This window comes from Podarcis erhardii (assembly GCF_964252035.2).
Source record: "Podarcis erhardii genome assembly, chromosome: 13".
In the NCBI taxonomy this organism is placed as follows: Eukaryota; Metazoa; Chordata; class Lepidosauria; order Squamata; family Lacertidae; genus Podarcis; species Podarcis erhardii.
The window spans coordinates 48,251,632-48,267,497 of record NC_138502.1 but is presented as its reverse complement, the minus strand read 5'-3'; positions in this window follow the sequence as shown (position 1 = coordinate 48,267,497).

Genomic DNA, 15,866 nt, shown 5'->3' with positions numbered 1-15,866 from the left:
TGTGGCATTCATCTCACTTTACTGGCCGAGGGAGACAATATTTGTTCGCAGACAGTTTTTCCAGGTCATGTGGCCAGCTCTGGCGAAACCAGAGCAGCACACGGAAACTCCGTTTACCTTCCCATCAGAGCGGAACCTATTTATCTACTTGCACTGGTGTGCTTTTGAACTGCTAGGTTGTTAGGAGCTGGGACCGGGCAACAGGCGCTCACCCCATTGAAGGGATTCGAACCGCCGACCTTCTGATCAGCAAGCCCTAGGCTCAGTGGTTTAGACCACAGCGCCACCCGCATATGCTCATTTTTAAAGTGGCTTTATACTTCACTGAATGTTCCCACCAAACCCATGCATAAATCAATGCAAGCACTCTGTTAATAAGGTGAGATGGGACAATCTCAGTATGTCAGAAACCAGCCGTTCATGTCATTGCTGCTGTGAGTTCCCCAACAGCAGTTTTTAGACGTTAAGGTAGCACTGATGAAAAAATCACCAGTGTGTGTTTTACAGAGCAGAGGCAGAAACTATACAGATGAACTGGTTAAAAAATGCCTTGTTAATTGCCCATCAATTAATGAAACATATGCAGATGTCACACCAGCAATATCAGATGCCCCTACTGGAACAAAAAGAGGGTGAATATTGCAGAAAAGTTCCATCACTTGCATAGTTATACAAATATGGTTCAAATTAAGAAAGATGAGAATAACAATGAGAAAGCTAATATGCAACTTGTTAGGTCAATTAGTGTTCCCTAAAAATATGTAGAGCCATGGCTCTCTGTGGTCTTACATCATGGGTAGGCAAACTAAGGCCCGGGGGCCGGATCCAGCCCAATCACTTTCTAAATCTGGCCCGTGGCTGATCTGGGAATCAGCATGTTTTTACAAGAGTAGAATGTGTGCTTTTATTTCAAATTTATCTCTGGGTTATTTGTGGGGCCTGCCTGGTGTTTTTACATTAGTAGAATGTGTGCTTTTATTTAAAATGCATCTCTGGGGTAGTTGTGGGGCATAGGAATTTGTTGATTTTTTATGAATGAATAAAAAAAATATGAGGGACAGTGGACTAGCCCCCTCTGAAAAAGTTTGCTGACCCCGTCTTACATGAAGGCCTTTCCAGTATCAATAAACTCATCTTCCTGACCTAAAGAAACAACACCGTAGCATTCCCACAACTACAAAAGGAGCCCTTCTGAAAGCAATACGCCACAGAGTTTTATCTCAATAGAAGGGGAATTGGGAGGTTTCAAATGACATTCATATATGCACATTTCTCTGTTACTTTAAATAGTCCAAACACTTATAGATTGTCTTGTTTGCCACAATCAACCCTCGCAGTGTTTCGCGCAGAAAATACAGAGGCTTCAAAACAATTCATATAAGCAGCAATCCATTTAAAACACGAAAGAGTTTAAAATAATTTTTGACAGAAAGTCAAGTTTATTAAAAAACAACAACAGCCACAGCACTCCAAGTTTTTTTTTTTTTAAAAAAAAACAAACACACCACACATTTATAATTTAGATCTATAAAGATCAAGTTTAATTATACTTAAATGCAATGATACTCGGGACACTACATATTTTACATGGGTACCTGTGACCTTCTGACACACACACACACACCCCGTTTATTTTATTTAATGTTTAGAATATTTGCACCAGTAGTGTGTTATATATGTGTATTATGTAATTGTGTAAATGTATATGTATGTGTTTTATATGTTAATATTTTTTTTTAAAAAAAAGAATATTTGCACCAGATAAAAAAGGAAAGAAAGCTTAGAATACGTAAAATAGAATAAAATGATATAATGAAGACACATTGAATTATAATCTATTAAACAACCCAAAGCATTTGCAAATGTAGAGCATAGGAAAAGGGAAAAGCAGGTAACAATTTGCGCCTCTTCTTTTGCTCTTCCCTTTGGTGAGATTGCTTTTTTCATTTTAAACTTCAAACGAGCATTTCTAACAGGTATCCTTGGAGAAAACAAGAAGCAGAGATGTTGATCATCTGATGCGTGCCACTCCTGTAATCACAGCCAGCGGTTTTAATAAATAGCTGTTCCACTTCACCTCTGATTCAGAGTCCTCACTATTGCCCAACAAGTTCACAAGAGCTTTTCATAATCGTCAAAGGAGATGGGCTGGAGTGCTCTTGTAACGGCGCTATGCTAACAAAGCACCTGTTTCTCGTGCCAATTGGCCCAAGATCCTGGAACATTACCTAATTACAAGGAGGCAGAGTGCAAAGCACATCAAGAACGAGAGGTTTGTCGAAGCTTTTTTTTTTTTAAAAAAAGAAAAGAAATACCAGTGCTGAGCTTGATTGTAATTATCCAGGTTTAGGCGGGGGTGGGGGTGGGGGGGAGAAATCAATTTAACTCAGTGAGTTAAAATTATAATATGCAAATCTAAAGAGGATGCAACAATTTCCTTTTCTCTCTCTCTTATATACCTCTTATCTACAATCCTGCATGAAATCTGGTCTGGTCTCCACTTTCTGCAAAATAGGAATGAGTCTTCATGGTTCTGGGGAAGTAAAAAAAGGTAAAGGTAAAGGACCCCTGACAGTTAAGTCCTGTTGTAAACAACTCTGGGCTTGCAGCGCTCATCTCATTTTACTGGCTGAGGGAGCCGGCGTTTGTCCGCAGACAGTTTTTCTGGGTCATGAGGCCAGCATGACTAAGCCACTTCTGGCAAAACCAGAGCAGCACACAGAAACACCCTTTACCTTCCTGCCAGAGCAGTACCTACTTATCTACTTGTACTTTGACGTGCTTTCGAACTGTTGGGCTGGCAGGAACAGGTTTGTTCTTCTGACCTTGCTATGCCTGTCATGGGGTCGTCTGTTTTGGAGCAGGGGCCTGGTAGGAATTTTGCCATTTGGCTGATTGGTTGGTGCCACTTGGTTTTTGCCTATCGTGTAGCAAATCGTCACAACTTTGTAAGGTTGGCGGTTAGACATTGGTTTAATGTTTTGGCAAGGGGACGTGGTTGGCTCTGCCTGCCCCTCCATTGCTGCTGCTAGGGAATTCCCTTAAAGGAATCCAGGGGCTCGCCTTGCTTTCGTCCTAACCCTGTCAAGGGGCTAGGGCCACGCCAGAGCCTGTGGGAGCATCTGGGGTGAGCTGTGAGATCGAAGGAGTTCTCGTTCCCCCAGGATGCTTTCCTTTACTGACATGGTGGTGCCCAGTGTCAGTCTGGTTCCTGCCACCATGCAGGTTCAGGTAGTCTGGAACCAATACCTAAGCAACCACTCACATGATGTAATTAATAAAGTTGTGGCCTAAATTCATGTGAAAAACCTTAAAACTAAATTCTGTGTCTACTGTGTCTTTATTTTTTGGGGGGGGTGGTTTTGGGGGTCTTCACATGCAAAGTTGATCTCTTAGCCCCCATTCAAAGATAGTACTGCAATTCCAACTGGGCCTTGACATGGAGCACTCAACTTACATGTTGTTTCCTTCATGAGGCAATTCTACACAGGGGGAAATTTAAACTTGGGCTGATTGGATCTGTAGCAGAGCATCTACCAGTTTTCAGGGGTGTGGGGAGAGGGCAAAACTCTGAAGCAAAGTGGGTGAGGGCAGCCCAATTTCAGGGCATGGGAATACTAGTTAGCTTTATAAGACTGTGAGGTGATTCGAGGGCTTGTTCTTCATTATTCCTTTTCCTTTTTAAAAAACTTATTTAAAGCTAAAAGCTTTTAAGTGGGGTTTGGAATAATGTCCCTGGAAATGTATATTTCGGGAGCCACATTTCCCGACCACTCAGTGAAGCTTTTACCTTTGTAATCTTTTTTTCCAAAAGAAGCAGCAGCAGAAGAAATAATGGAGAAAAAGCCTCCAGGCCCCCTCATAAATGTAAGTTTAATAAGCAATCTCCCACACCCAGAAGTCAAATGACTCCCTCTACCCTCCGCTCTGAATGTCTCCAAATGGTCCCTCTTGCTTTGAAAACAAAGATCTGGTGAAGATGGCTGGGGGTCATCAAGACCTCTACGCAGCTCCCCTTGAAAAGTATGAACTAGCCCACAGGTATGAAATTCACGGCATGTAATGCCTTAAGAGAGAATATAATGAAAATGATAGACAGGTGGTACATGACACCAGTCAAGCTTGCAAAAATCTATCATCTGCCCGATAATAAATGTTGGAAATGTAAAGAGACCGAAGGTACATTCTTTCACCTTTGGTGGACGTGCCCAAGGATTAAGACCTTCTGGGAGATGATCTATAATGAAATGAAAAAGGTATTTAAATATACCTTTCTGAAGAAACCAGAGGCCTTTCTCCTGGGCATGGTCGGCCAATTGGTGCTAAAGAAGGACAGAACTTTTTTTATGTATGCAACAACAGCAGCAAGAATACTTATTGCAATGTATTGGAAGACACAAGATCTACCCATCCGGGAAGAATGGCAGATGAAGGTGATGGACTATATAGAACTGGCGGAAATGACTGGCAGAATCCGAGACCAGGGAGAAGAGTCGGTGGAGGAAGATTGGAGGAAATTTAAAGACAGAAACATTGTCTACAGAAACATTGTAAAATTAATATTTGTTAGAAGGATGTTGGAATAATATTATATGATTTTAGCAGGAATGATATAAAGGATTTGGGAATAACTGACTGTTAATTGGTGAAAGGTGGAAAAGTAAAATTACATTATATTAAGACAATTTACAGGACAAAAATTTAAAAGAGGGAAAGGATTTGCTGAAATAGACAATCGACCTAGAATACAAAAAAAGGGAGGTGTGAGGAGGTCAAGGAAACAAGCTAATGAAAGAATAGAAAGGAGATCTGATGCTTTTTCTTTTTTTCTTTTTTCTAATTTTCTTTTTGTTTAATGGGTTTTATTTTTCTGTTTTTTTATATTGTGGTGTGTTGCTTGGTTTTTGTTTAACGTGGTATGTTCATTTTTTCTTTTTGTAATTGTTGAAACTTTAATAAATATCATTTTTTTAAAAAAGAAAAGTATGAACTAGGCTTTGAAAATATTGTCTCTTAAACAAAATTGCATCTTCTTTGGGCCAAACTGAATATGATGCTTATTAATTTAGAAGCTTGCTCTGTTTACACATAAACTGGCTGTGGAGGCCTGCTTTTACATCTCAAAGAGTGAAGTAATGGAAATTGGAGAAGGTAGAGAGATTCTTCTCTCCTCACCCATCTACCCCTTTTGAAGGTAAAGCTACACACTCATGATGTCTTTGTAAATAGGGTGGGCACACGATCATTTTTTTTAAGTGTACCCAGCAGACCCTCCAACTTTCCCTTTTTTCCAGGAACATCCCTGATTTAGAGAAGCCATCCCTGTTTCTGATTTGATCCTGGAATGTCCCACTTTTCCTTAGGATGTTCCTACTTTCATTGCAGAAATGTTGGATGGTATGGAGTTATCCGACCCCCCCAACCTATAGGGAAGGGTTTTTAAAAATGTTTTATTATCTTTTTATATATGTTGGAAGCTGCCCAGAGCGCTGGGGCAACCCAACTAGATGTGTGGGGTATAAATAGTAAAATTATCATTATGGAATGGGACGGCCCTATTTTCATCGGAGAAATGTTGGAGGGTATAGTACCCAGTGCTAGAGAAAGAAGTGCCAGAGCTCAACGTGAATGCCTCCCTTTTTTCCCCTTATAATTGCAATGAAGCCCAGCTGAGAGGTGCTGTAACTGAGTTCCAGCAAGTTCCCAGGTAACTGGGAAATACAGAAATGCATCCAGACATAGAAGAGAAGAGGAAAAAGGGATCTGGAACAGGTAGCAGATTCAGCTGAAAAGGCAGCCCAGTGCCCCTCGCCCCAAATAAGAAGTCAAATTTAAATCCTGTCTCTGCAAAAGACTAAATTCCTAATTCAGCAGCTCTGCATTCACTGACTTCGAACATTTGGCATGGGAGAAGTTGACGCCGGCTGCTTGGTTAAGATGAAATTAGTCAGTGGGGTCACATGAGATTATGAAATCAGCTCTGGTTGTTGTTGGTTTTTTGCTGTGCCAATGTAATAATCATCTGGATGGAAATTCTTCCACAAATCACTCTGGCCTATGATTCACAAACAGAGGTCACCCTGTCTCAGGGCTGTGCCATTTTAAAATCCAGGTGTGTTGGAAAGGAAGTTAGACTACAACCCTCCTCCCCAATATAGTGGTACCTCAGGTTACAGACACTTCAGGTTACAGATGCTTCAGGTTACAGACTCCGCTAACCCAGAAATAGTACCTCAGGTTAAGAACGTTGCTTCAGGATGAGAACAGAAATCACGCAGCAGCGGCACGGTGGCAGTGGGAGGCCCCATTACCTAAAGTGGTGCTTCAGGTTAAGAACAGTTTCAGGTTAAGAACAGACCTCCAGAACGAATTAAGTTCTTAACCTGAGGTACCACTGTATGTATTTTTCTGTGTACAGAATTTTTTAAAATATGAACCTCCTTTATAATGAACCAAGCTGTTGGTCCATGCAGCCATTGTTATTTGCCCGGCCTTGCTGTGGCTCTCCCCTGCACCTGCAGCCCAAGATCATTTGCAGCCTTTCCCAACCTGGTACCTTCCAGATGCTGTTGGAGTCCAACCCCTGTCGGCCCCAGCCAGCATGCTCAATGGTCGGGGATGATGAGAATTGTGGTACAAAACATGTAGAGGGCACATTTTCGTTTTTCCAAAAGGTTAGCTTGAATAGAGAATGCTAAAGATTTCTCCTGGGACCTCCTGCAAGCAGGCATGTGCTCTTCCTCTACCTCTGACTTATTGTTGTTGTTGTTTAGTCATTTAGTTGTGTCCGACTCTTCTTGACCCCATGGACCAGAGCACACCAGGCACTCCTGTCTTCCACTGCCTCCCACAGTTTGGTTAAACTCATGTTAGTAGCTTCGAGAACATTGTCCAACCATCTCGTCCTCTGTCATCCCCTTCTCCTTGTGCCCTCAATCATTCCCAACATCAGGGTCTTTTCCAGGGAGTCTCCTCTGCTCATGATGTGACCAAAGTATTTGGAGCCTCAGCTTCAGGATCTGTCCTTCCAGTGAGCACTCAGGGCTGAGTTTCATAAGTATGAATAGGTTTGATCTTCTTGCAGTCCATGGGACTCTCAAGAGTCTCCTCCAGCACCATAATTCAAAAGCATCAATTCTTTGGTGATCAGCCTTCTTTATGGTCCAGCTCTCACGTCCATACATCACTACTGGGAAAACCATGGCTTTAACTATATGGACCTTTGTCGGTAAGGTGATGTCTCTGCTTTTTAAGATGCTGTCTAGATTTGTCATTGCTTTTCTCCCAAGAAGCAGGCGTCTTTTATTTTTGTGACTGCTGCCACCATCTTCAGTGACCAGGGAACCCAATAAATTAAAATCTCTTACTGCCTCCATTTCTTTCCCTTCTATTTGCCAGAAGGTGATAGGACCAGTGGCCATGATCTTAGTTTTTTTGATGTTGAGCTTCAGACCGTATTTTGCGCTCTCCTCTTTCACCCTCATTAAAAGGTTCTTTAATTCCTCCTCACTTTCTGCCATCAAGGTTGTGTCATCTGCATATCTGAGGTTGTTGATGTTTCTTCTGGCAATCTTGATTCCAGCTTGGGATTCATCCAGTCCAGCCTTTCGCATGATGAATTCTGACTTATAGGTCCCACTAAAAGGTAGATAGTTCAGACTTGTCTATTACCAGTAAGAGCTATTGCTAGTTTCAGGTAAATATGCAAACAAACGTACTATACCTACAATTGATGAGACTTTCCCTCAAAACTTGGTCTGTTTAGTCCAGTATTATCTGCTCTGTCTGACACCATATCTTCACCTCTGTAAGCAGGGACAGCCCTATGATGAGGCAGAGTGAGGCAGCTGCCTCAGGCGGCAGATGCTGAGATGCAGGAAGTGGACAGAACTATGAGTGCCATGTGGCCTGCCCTGTACCCACTGCACTATCCTGTTGCCCTCAAGTGCAGTGGAAGAACCTGCCCTTTCCTCAGTACTGGAGCAAGGTTCAACACCAATCCAATTGGCTTCTGCATGAGCCTTGGGGGGAGTAAGCCATCTTGCCCTTTGCCTCAGGCAGCAGAATGTCTGGAGACAGCTCTGCCTGTAAGAAAAATTCTTTCCCAGTTTTGCAATATATGTGACCAATCCTGCCTCATATGGTTGTAGTAGGCCTTTAAATGTTGCAGTGCAATGAATCCATGGAAAATTGTCTGCTAGTGGCAAGGTAGTAACGCTTAAAAGGTCTCATGAAAATGTATTTTTAAAGCTGTATTAGTTGATAGAAATAGCTTGTGTACTTTCCCCACTTATGGCCCTTTGTGCAAAAATTCTACTTCAGGGTCAGTGCTGGGTTTGAGTTGGCCGTGAACAAATGCCCTTTGATACTCCAATGGAAACTGAAATGGCAGCTAGACTCAACTGCCTAGGACTGTTACGAGCACCAGATTTTCTATAAAAGGGGCAGCAATGGCAGACATGTGTGGTGGATGGGTTGTTGAGTGCCCTGTTCAAGCTAACTGTATTTTACAGAATGATTTTTTTGTTTGTTTGTTAGTGCTGTATACCATCCAGACCTGTTAATATTGTTTATCATCCAGACTCTCTGAATATCCAGCACAACATGGATTTGGGCTCATTATAGACTAACCACCAAAATTAGTTTTGATTTTCACTTTAGCAGCACAACAAAAGTCCTGTGGTCAAATCCCAGACAGGAAGCTGGGACATCTAAGCCCGTCTAGCAATGTAAGAAATCCCGCCATGTCCCACAAACAAAGAACAAGGATTATCTGAAGAAGGAAGGCAAGTAGCTCTGGAGATTGACTGCTGATGCTGATTAGTTTTGATAAATAGATGCAGTTCTGTGTCCTTTTCTGGGAAAAGTCAGTAAACTGAAGTGCTGATGTTGGATAATTCTCTCGGTGCAATTAACTATCTGTTGCGGTGCTGACATAGGGCTGGATTATCCATCAATCACCCACAAAAACAAGTGTACTGCTGAAGAAAATCCTTGCCTTTTTTCTTTCAGACTAGAGCTGAAATGACTCCAAATCTACCAGAGGCTGATTTATTTTGTCTATATTAATCAAGTTTTCAAATTATTCAATCCAGTCCCAATTAACTGAGAAAAATTCTTACCAAGGCTGCACACTAAACAGCTTACTCTTTCGCATGCTTACTCATAAGTAAGTCCTGCTGTTCTCAACGGAGCTCGCTCATTAGTACATATTCTTTGAACTGCAGCCTCACATGGAAATCCTATATTCTAGTTAATGCAAGGGGTAAAATATGCCACGGCCGTATTGTCAAAGATAACACATTCTTTCAAGAAAGAATGCTTGAAATTCATTTTCTCTTTATTTCCCTGGCCACTTAAACAAAAGCAACAACAACAACCACACCTCATGATCTACTTTGCAAGTCTATAGTCCTTTGGAAGAAGGGGAAATACTTTGTTTTAAATAGTTACAGTGGTAGCTCGGGTTAAGAACTTAATTCGTTCTGGAGGTCCGTTCTTAACCTGAAACTGTTCTTAACCTGAGGTACCACTTTAGCTAATGGAGCCTCCCGCTGCGCGATTTCTGTTCTCATCCTGAAGCAACGTTCTTAACCGGAGATACTATTTCTGGGTTAGCAGAGTCTGTAACCTGAAGCGTCTGTAACCTGAAGCATCTGTAACCCGAGGTACCACTGTAGTGGGGTTGCTTATTTATTTATTATTTATTTTGTCTAGTGTTGCGACTGAATTTTCTCCTGCATTTTTATAAGCATTCTCCATCGATTAAAAAAAAAGGTATTGCATTAAAAAAGTTATCAAAATGGCAAGAAAATGTCTCATGGGTGGGGTGCAAGGCTTTGGCTACACTTGTCTTGCTTTTGAGGTGGTGAAGGGATGCTTGTGAATGGTCTTCCGTTCTACAAATCTCACCAGTCAGTAGTCTTCACTCTGCAGGCTTCTCAGCTGCTGGCACATCAACTGAAACCCAGGGGGAAATATCAGGAGGAAACTCCTCCCATGGGGCTCTTTCAAGATCAGGAAGTGCAAGCAGCCAATGAGCTTGTGGAGTGTTGTGGGGCAGGGAGAGGCATTCCAACTTCAAGCCACATTGCAATTATAAGGTAAGCTCAAAATCCCACCCTGCAGAAATTCTGTAGTAGCAAGACACAGTGGCGTAGCGTGGGTTGTCAGCACCCGGGGCAAGGCAAGTAATTTGCGCCCCCTAACCCGTGGATTTGCGCCCCCTACCCCTACCCCTAACCCTACCCCCAGATGTTGCGCCCGGTGCGGCCGGGCCCCCCTGCACCCCCCACGCTACACCACTGGCAAGACAATGAGGAAGAAAAACAGAAACCTTTCACTGGGAAAGAAAATTTTGGAAAAACTGAAGGACAGATGCTGGCAATTGCCCATTTTTGATACAATCCTACTGGACAGACCACAATATTACCGTATATATTGTGGCAAGGGTGGAGAAAGGCTTTGCAGAGGGTGAAATCACTTTCAGAAGTTGACTGGTGCTTCCTTCCACTGCAAGAATAAGAGAACAGATCACATATAAATGATTTACATATCAGCTGTTACAAAGCACAGAGTGAAATTAAATAGCTACGGGTGGCTAACATCAAGAGATTTCTTTCTAAACAAGTGCAGACCTTGCAAATAGAGACTTTAGCATCCTACTTCCATATTTTTTAAAAAAAGAAGACGTAATTATTTCACAGCAGATTTCTTCTTACCAATTGGAGAGTGCCCAATTCAGCATTCTCCATATGCACACTTCTGTCGACATTTTACATTATCTAATGGACATTTAACTTTATCTAAAAGTGCCACATCATTGCGTTGGTGTGGTGTTGTGAATTGTTCAATTGCTGAAGTTTGCACTTCTCTGTAGGGAGGAAAGATGTCTGCATTGAGAAACTTATTTTTAATTAGCAAACAAGGTGTGTGTGTGTGGAGGTGTGGGGGAAGAGAACATTTTCCCTTCTCCTGGTGCCCCCAAACAGACTGAATTGGTTGGATGCAGTTATGTGTTGTCTTCTGCCTACTGTTTGTCCTAACAGCCAACATTACAAGCGTAATTTACCTGAATGGGGGCAACGCCGCCGGCATCAACCATGTTTCTGTGCTGGTAGCCATTCTGACAAAGAAGCCAGGCTCCAGCCAGAGCAGTGGTTCTCAAAGGGTGTGGCGCACCGCGTTGGTGTGGCAGGAGAGGATGGCAAGTGTGGCAGGAAGATTCAAGGACAATAAAAGAAACATTTTAACATTTCCGTGTAGTACAGTGGTACCTCTGGTTGCGAACGGGATCCGTTCCGGAGGCCCGTTCGCAACATGAAAAGAGCGCAACCCGCAGTGGTGCATCTGCACATTTGCGGGTTGCGCTTCACTGCTTCTGCGCATGCATGTGATGTTATTTTGCGCTTCTGCACATGCACGAGCGGTGAAACCCGGAAGTAGCCCTTTCCGGGACGTAACCTGAAAGAACGTAACATGAAGCGGACGTAACATGAGGTATGACTGTATAGTATAACATCAAAATCCTTTTTCTTTTGATATTCAACCAGAAACAGTATCTGCACCTCTCTTCAAGAGCATTGGCTCTTATTTTACAGTTCTGCAGAACATATTGCTGTGAAGAGGGATTTTCAGCTGTGACAAATAATAATAATAATAATAATTTATTATTTGTACCCCGCCCATCTGGCTGGGTTTCCCCAGCCACTCTGGGCGGCTTCCATAAAAACCAGAAATACACTAAAATATCACAGATTAAAAACTTCCCTGAACAGGGCTGCCTTAAGATGTCTTCTGAATGTCAGGTAGTTATTTATCGCTTTGACATCTGATGGGAGGGCGTTCCACAAGGCGGGTGCCACTACCGAGAAGGCCCTCTGCCTGGTTCCCTGTAGCTTTGCTTCTCGTAATGAGGGAACCGCCAGAAGGCCCTCGGCGCTGGACCTCAGCGTCCGGGCAGAACGATGGGGGTGGAGACGCTCCTTCAGGTATACTGGGCCGAGGCCGTTTAGGGCTTTAAAGGTCAACACCAGCACTTTGAATTGTGCTCGGAAATGTACTGGGAGCCAATGTAGGTCTTTCAAGACCGGTGTTATGTGGTCTCGGCGGCTGCCCCCAGTCACCAGTCTAGCTGCCGCATTCTGGATTAGTTGTAGTTTCCGAGTCACCTTCAAAGGTAGCCCCACGTAGAGTGCATTGCAGTAGTCCAAGCGGGAGATAACTAGAGCATGCACCACTCTGGCGAGACAGTCCGCGGGCAGGTAGGGTCTCAGCCTGCGTACCAGGTGGAGTTGGTAGACAGCTGCCCTGGATACAGAATTGACCTGCGCCTCCATGGACAGCTGTGAGTCCAAAATGACTCCCAGGCTGCGCACCTGGTCCTTCAGGGGCACAGTTACCCCATTCAGGACCAGGGAGTCCTCCACACCAGCCCGCCCCCTGTCCCCCAAAAACAGTACTTCTGTCTTGTCAGGATTCAACCTCAATCCATTAGCCGCCATCCATCCTCCAACCGCCTCCAGGCACTCACACAGGACCTTCACCGCCTTCACTGGTTCTGATTTGAAAGAGAGGTAGAGCTGGGTATCATCTGCATATTGATGGACACCCAGTCCAAACCCCCTGATGATCTCTCCCAGCGGCTTCATATAGATGTTAAAAAGCATGGGGGAGAGGACGGAACCCTGAGGCACCCCACAAGTGAGGGCCCAGGGGTCTGAACACTCATCCCCCACCACCACTTTCTGAACACGGCCCAGGAGGAAGGAGCGAAACCACTGTATAACAGTGCCCCCAGCTCCCAGCCCCTCTAGACGGTCCAGAAGGATGTTATGGTCGATTGTATCAAAGGCCGCTGAGAGATCCAGCAGAACTAGGAAACAGCTCTCACCTTTGTCCCTAGCTCGCCGGAGATCATCAACCAGCGCGACCAAGGCAGTTTCAGTCCCATGATGAGGCCTGAATCCCGATTGGAAGGGATCCAAATGGTCCGCATCCTCCAGGCGTGCCTGGAGTTGTTCAGCAACCACGCGCTCAATCACCTTGCCCAAGAATGGAAGATTTGAGACTGGGCGATAGTTGGCCATACTGGCCGGGTCTAAAGATGGTTTTTTAAGAAGCGGTTTGATGACCGCCTCTTTCAGCGGATCTGGGAATGCTCCCTCACAGAGGGAAGCATTCACCACCCCGCAGAGCCCATCGCCCAGCCCTTCCCGGCTTGCTTTTATTAGCCAGGATGGGCAAGGATCCAGGAGACAGGTGGTTGGTTTCACGCGTCCAAGCAGCCTGTCCACATCCTCGGGGGTAATGGATTGAAATCGATTCCATGCAACTTGACCAGACAGAGCTCTAGCACTCTCCCGCCCCAGCCCTGCTCCCACGGTGGTGTCTAGCTCCTTCCGAATATGAGTGATTTTATCTGCAAAAAACTTTGCAAAATCGTTGCAGGAGATCTTGGGGTCTTTACAAAGCCCCGGTGGTAAAGGTGGTTCCGTTAAATTACAAACCACCTGAAAAAGTCTCCTGCTACTATTTTCTGCAGATGCAATAGAGGCGGTGAAGAAAGTCTTCTTCGCCGTCGCTATCGCCACTTGGTAGGCTCGACGTTGAGCTCTAACCTGTGTCCGGTCAGATTCGGAGTGAGTTTTTTGCCACCGACGCTCTAGCCGTCTCAGCGATTGTTTCATCGCCCTCAGCTCCGAAGAAAACCACGGAGCTGTCCGGGCTCCATGCAATCGGAGAGGGCGCTTCGGAGCCAGACAGTCGATAGCCCTGGTTAACTCCGCATTCCAGCGGGCCACCAGGGAATCAGCTGAAAGGCCATCAACATGGGATAAGGCATCCCCTACCACTCTCTGGAAACCATTTGGATCCATTAAGTGGCGAGGGCGGACCATCCGAATTGGTCCCACCTCCCTGCAGAGGGGAAGGGTCGCGGAGAAGTCCAGTTGCACCAGGAAGTGATCTGACCATGGCACTTCTTTTGTTTCACTTTTACTTAGTGTCAGATCACCCACGTCACTAGAGGTGAACACCAGGTCTAAGGCATGTCCATGACTATGAGTTGGGCCAAACTTATTCAGGGACAGCCCCATGGAGGCCATGCTTTCCACGAAGTCCCGAGCAGCCCCTTGTAAGGTCGTGTCGGCATGGATGTTAAAATCCCCTAGGACAACCAAACTAGGTGTCTCCAGGAGAAAATCCGCCACGACCTGAAGCAGCTCAGACAGGGAATCCTTGGTGCAGCGGGGAGGTCGGTACACCAAAAGGAATCCTGTACTGCCCCTATTGCCCAACTTCCAGAACATGCACTCAGAAAACTGGATCTTCCCAGTAGGACGCCTGGTGCAAGCTAGTGACTTCCTAAAAATCACTGCAACCCCCCCTCCCCGCCCACATGACCTGGGTTGCTGTGCGTAAGAGAAACCTGGTGGGCAAGCAGCGGCAAGGACAGGCCCATCTGCTTCCTCCAACCAGGTCTCTGTCACACATGCCAGGTCAAGTCCTCCATCCACAATCAGGTCGTGGATGGCAGTGGTTTTATTTCTCATTGACCTGGCATTACACAGCAACACCTTCAGGTCATGTAGGTTTCCCCTGTTGATTCCAGTATCCATCCGGTCAAGGCCAGACCCGGAGGCAGGGATAGTCTTCAAACAACGACTAAACCTGCCTCCTCGGTAATGACATGGTCTGGTCTTAGCGTAACTCCGCCTCCTGCCCATGATCACCGAGATCGGATGTCCCAGTGCTTCCCCCCCTGTGGAACTTGTCCAAGCCATCGTGATGACTGGGGCCCCACTCCCAGGCAGCCCTGATCTAGCCCCTTCAAAACAAAACATAAACTATACAGAACCAATAAAACAACAACAACAACAAAAAGGAACAGAACAATTATAATAAAATTAATCCCCAACCAAATATCCATCCCACCCACCCCCAGCAATAGAAAAAAAGAAATAAAAATTTAAATTGCCACCGACTGCTTGAGGACATTTTAAAGCACATTAACCCCCTGGAACAGGGAAGCAATGGCAGAACACTTCCCACCCTTCCCAAGAGTTTGTTCCAAAAGTTTGTTCCTGGGCCAGTTGGAAAAGGCCCTGGGAGGGAGCAGGCCCTGCAGTCCTCACCCAGCCGATGGTCCGAGGCCTCACTGCAGCAGGAGTCCCTTTATAGCCAGGAGAGAGGGCCTGGGCCACGCCCCCTGGGCCAGTTGGAAAAGGCCCTGGGAGGGAGCAGGCCCTGCAGTTCTCACCCAGGATCTGGAAAGAGAAAAGCTTTGTTGTGCTGATGAGGAGATGAGACTGCTTTTCTCAAATTAGACGTAATATACTGTAAATGAGGTTACCTGGCCAAAGCAAACTCACACCTCTCATTGAGTTTGTGTACATATTTATAAGATACGTATGCAAGAGGCTTGTTTATCATCGCATTTTGGGAATGATTCATGTTCTTATGTAGCTGGATTGTTTCATACTTTCTGGATGTCCCATGATCTAATAATAATAATAATAATAATAATAATAATAATAATAATAATAATAATATTTATTTATATCCCGCCCTCCCCAGCCGAAGCCGGGCTCAGAGCGGCTAACAACAGTAAAAGTAACACAGTTTACATAAAATCACAATCTATTAATTGAAATACATTCTAAAATCAATTCATTCTAAAATCAATTCTGAATCAAATTAATGGCAACCATTGGGCTAGAGTTCTATGAGGATTACCAAAGGAGGGGGTCAGACTGAGCCTTGGCCAAAGGCCTGTAATAATAAAATTTTATTTATTTATTATAAAGTAATTGTGTTCTATGTTATATATCAAGCACTGCAGGTTGTGGTTTCTTTTTGTTTTCCAA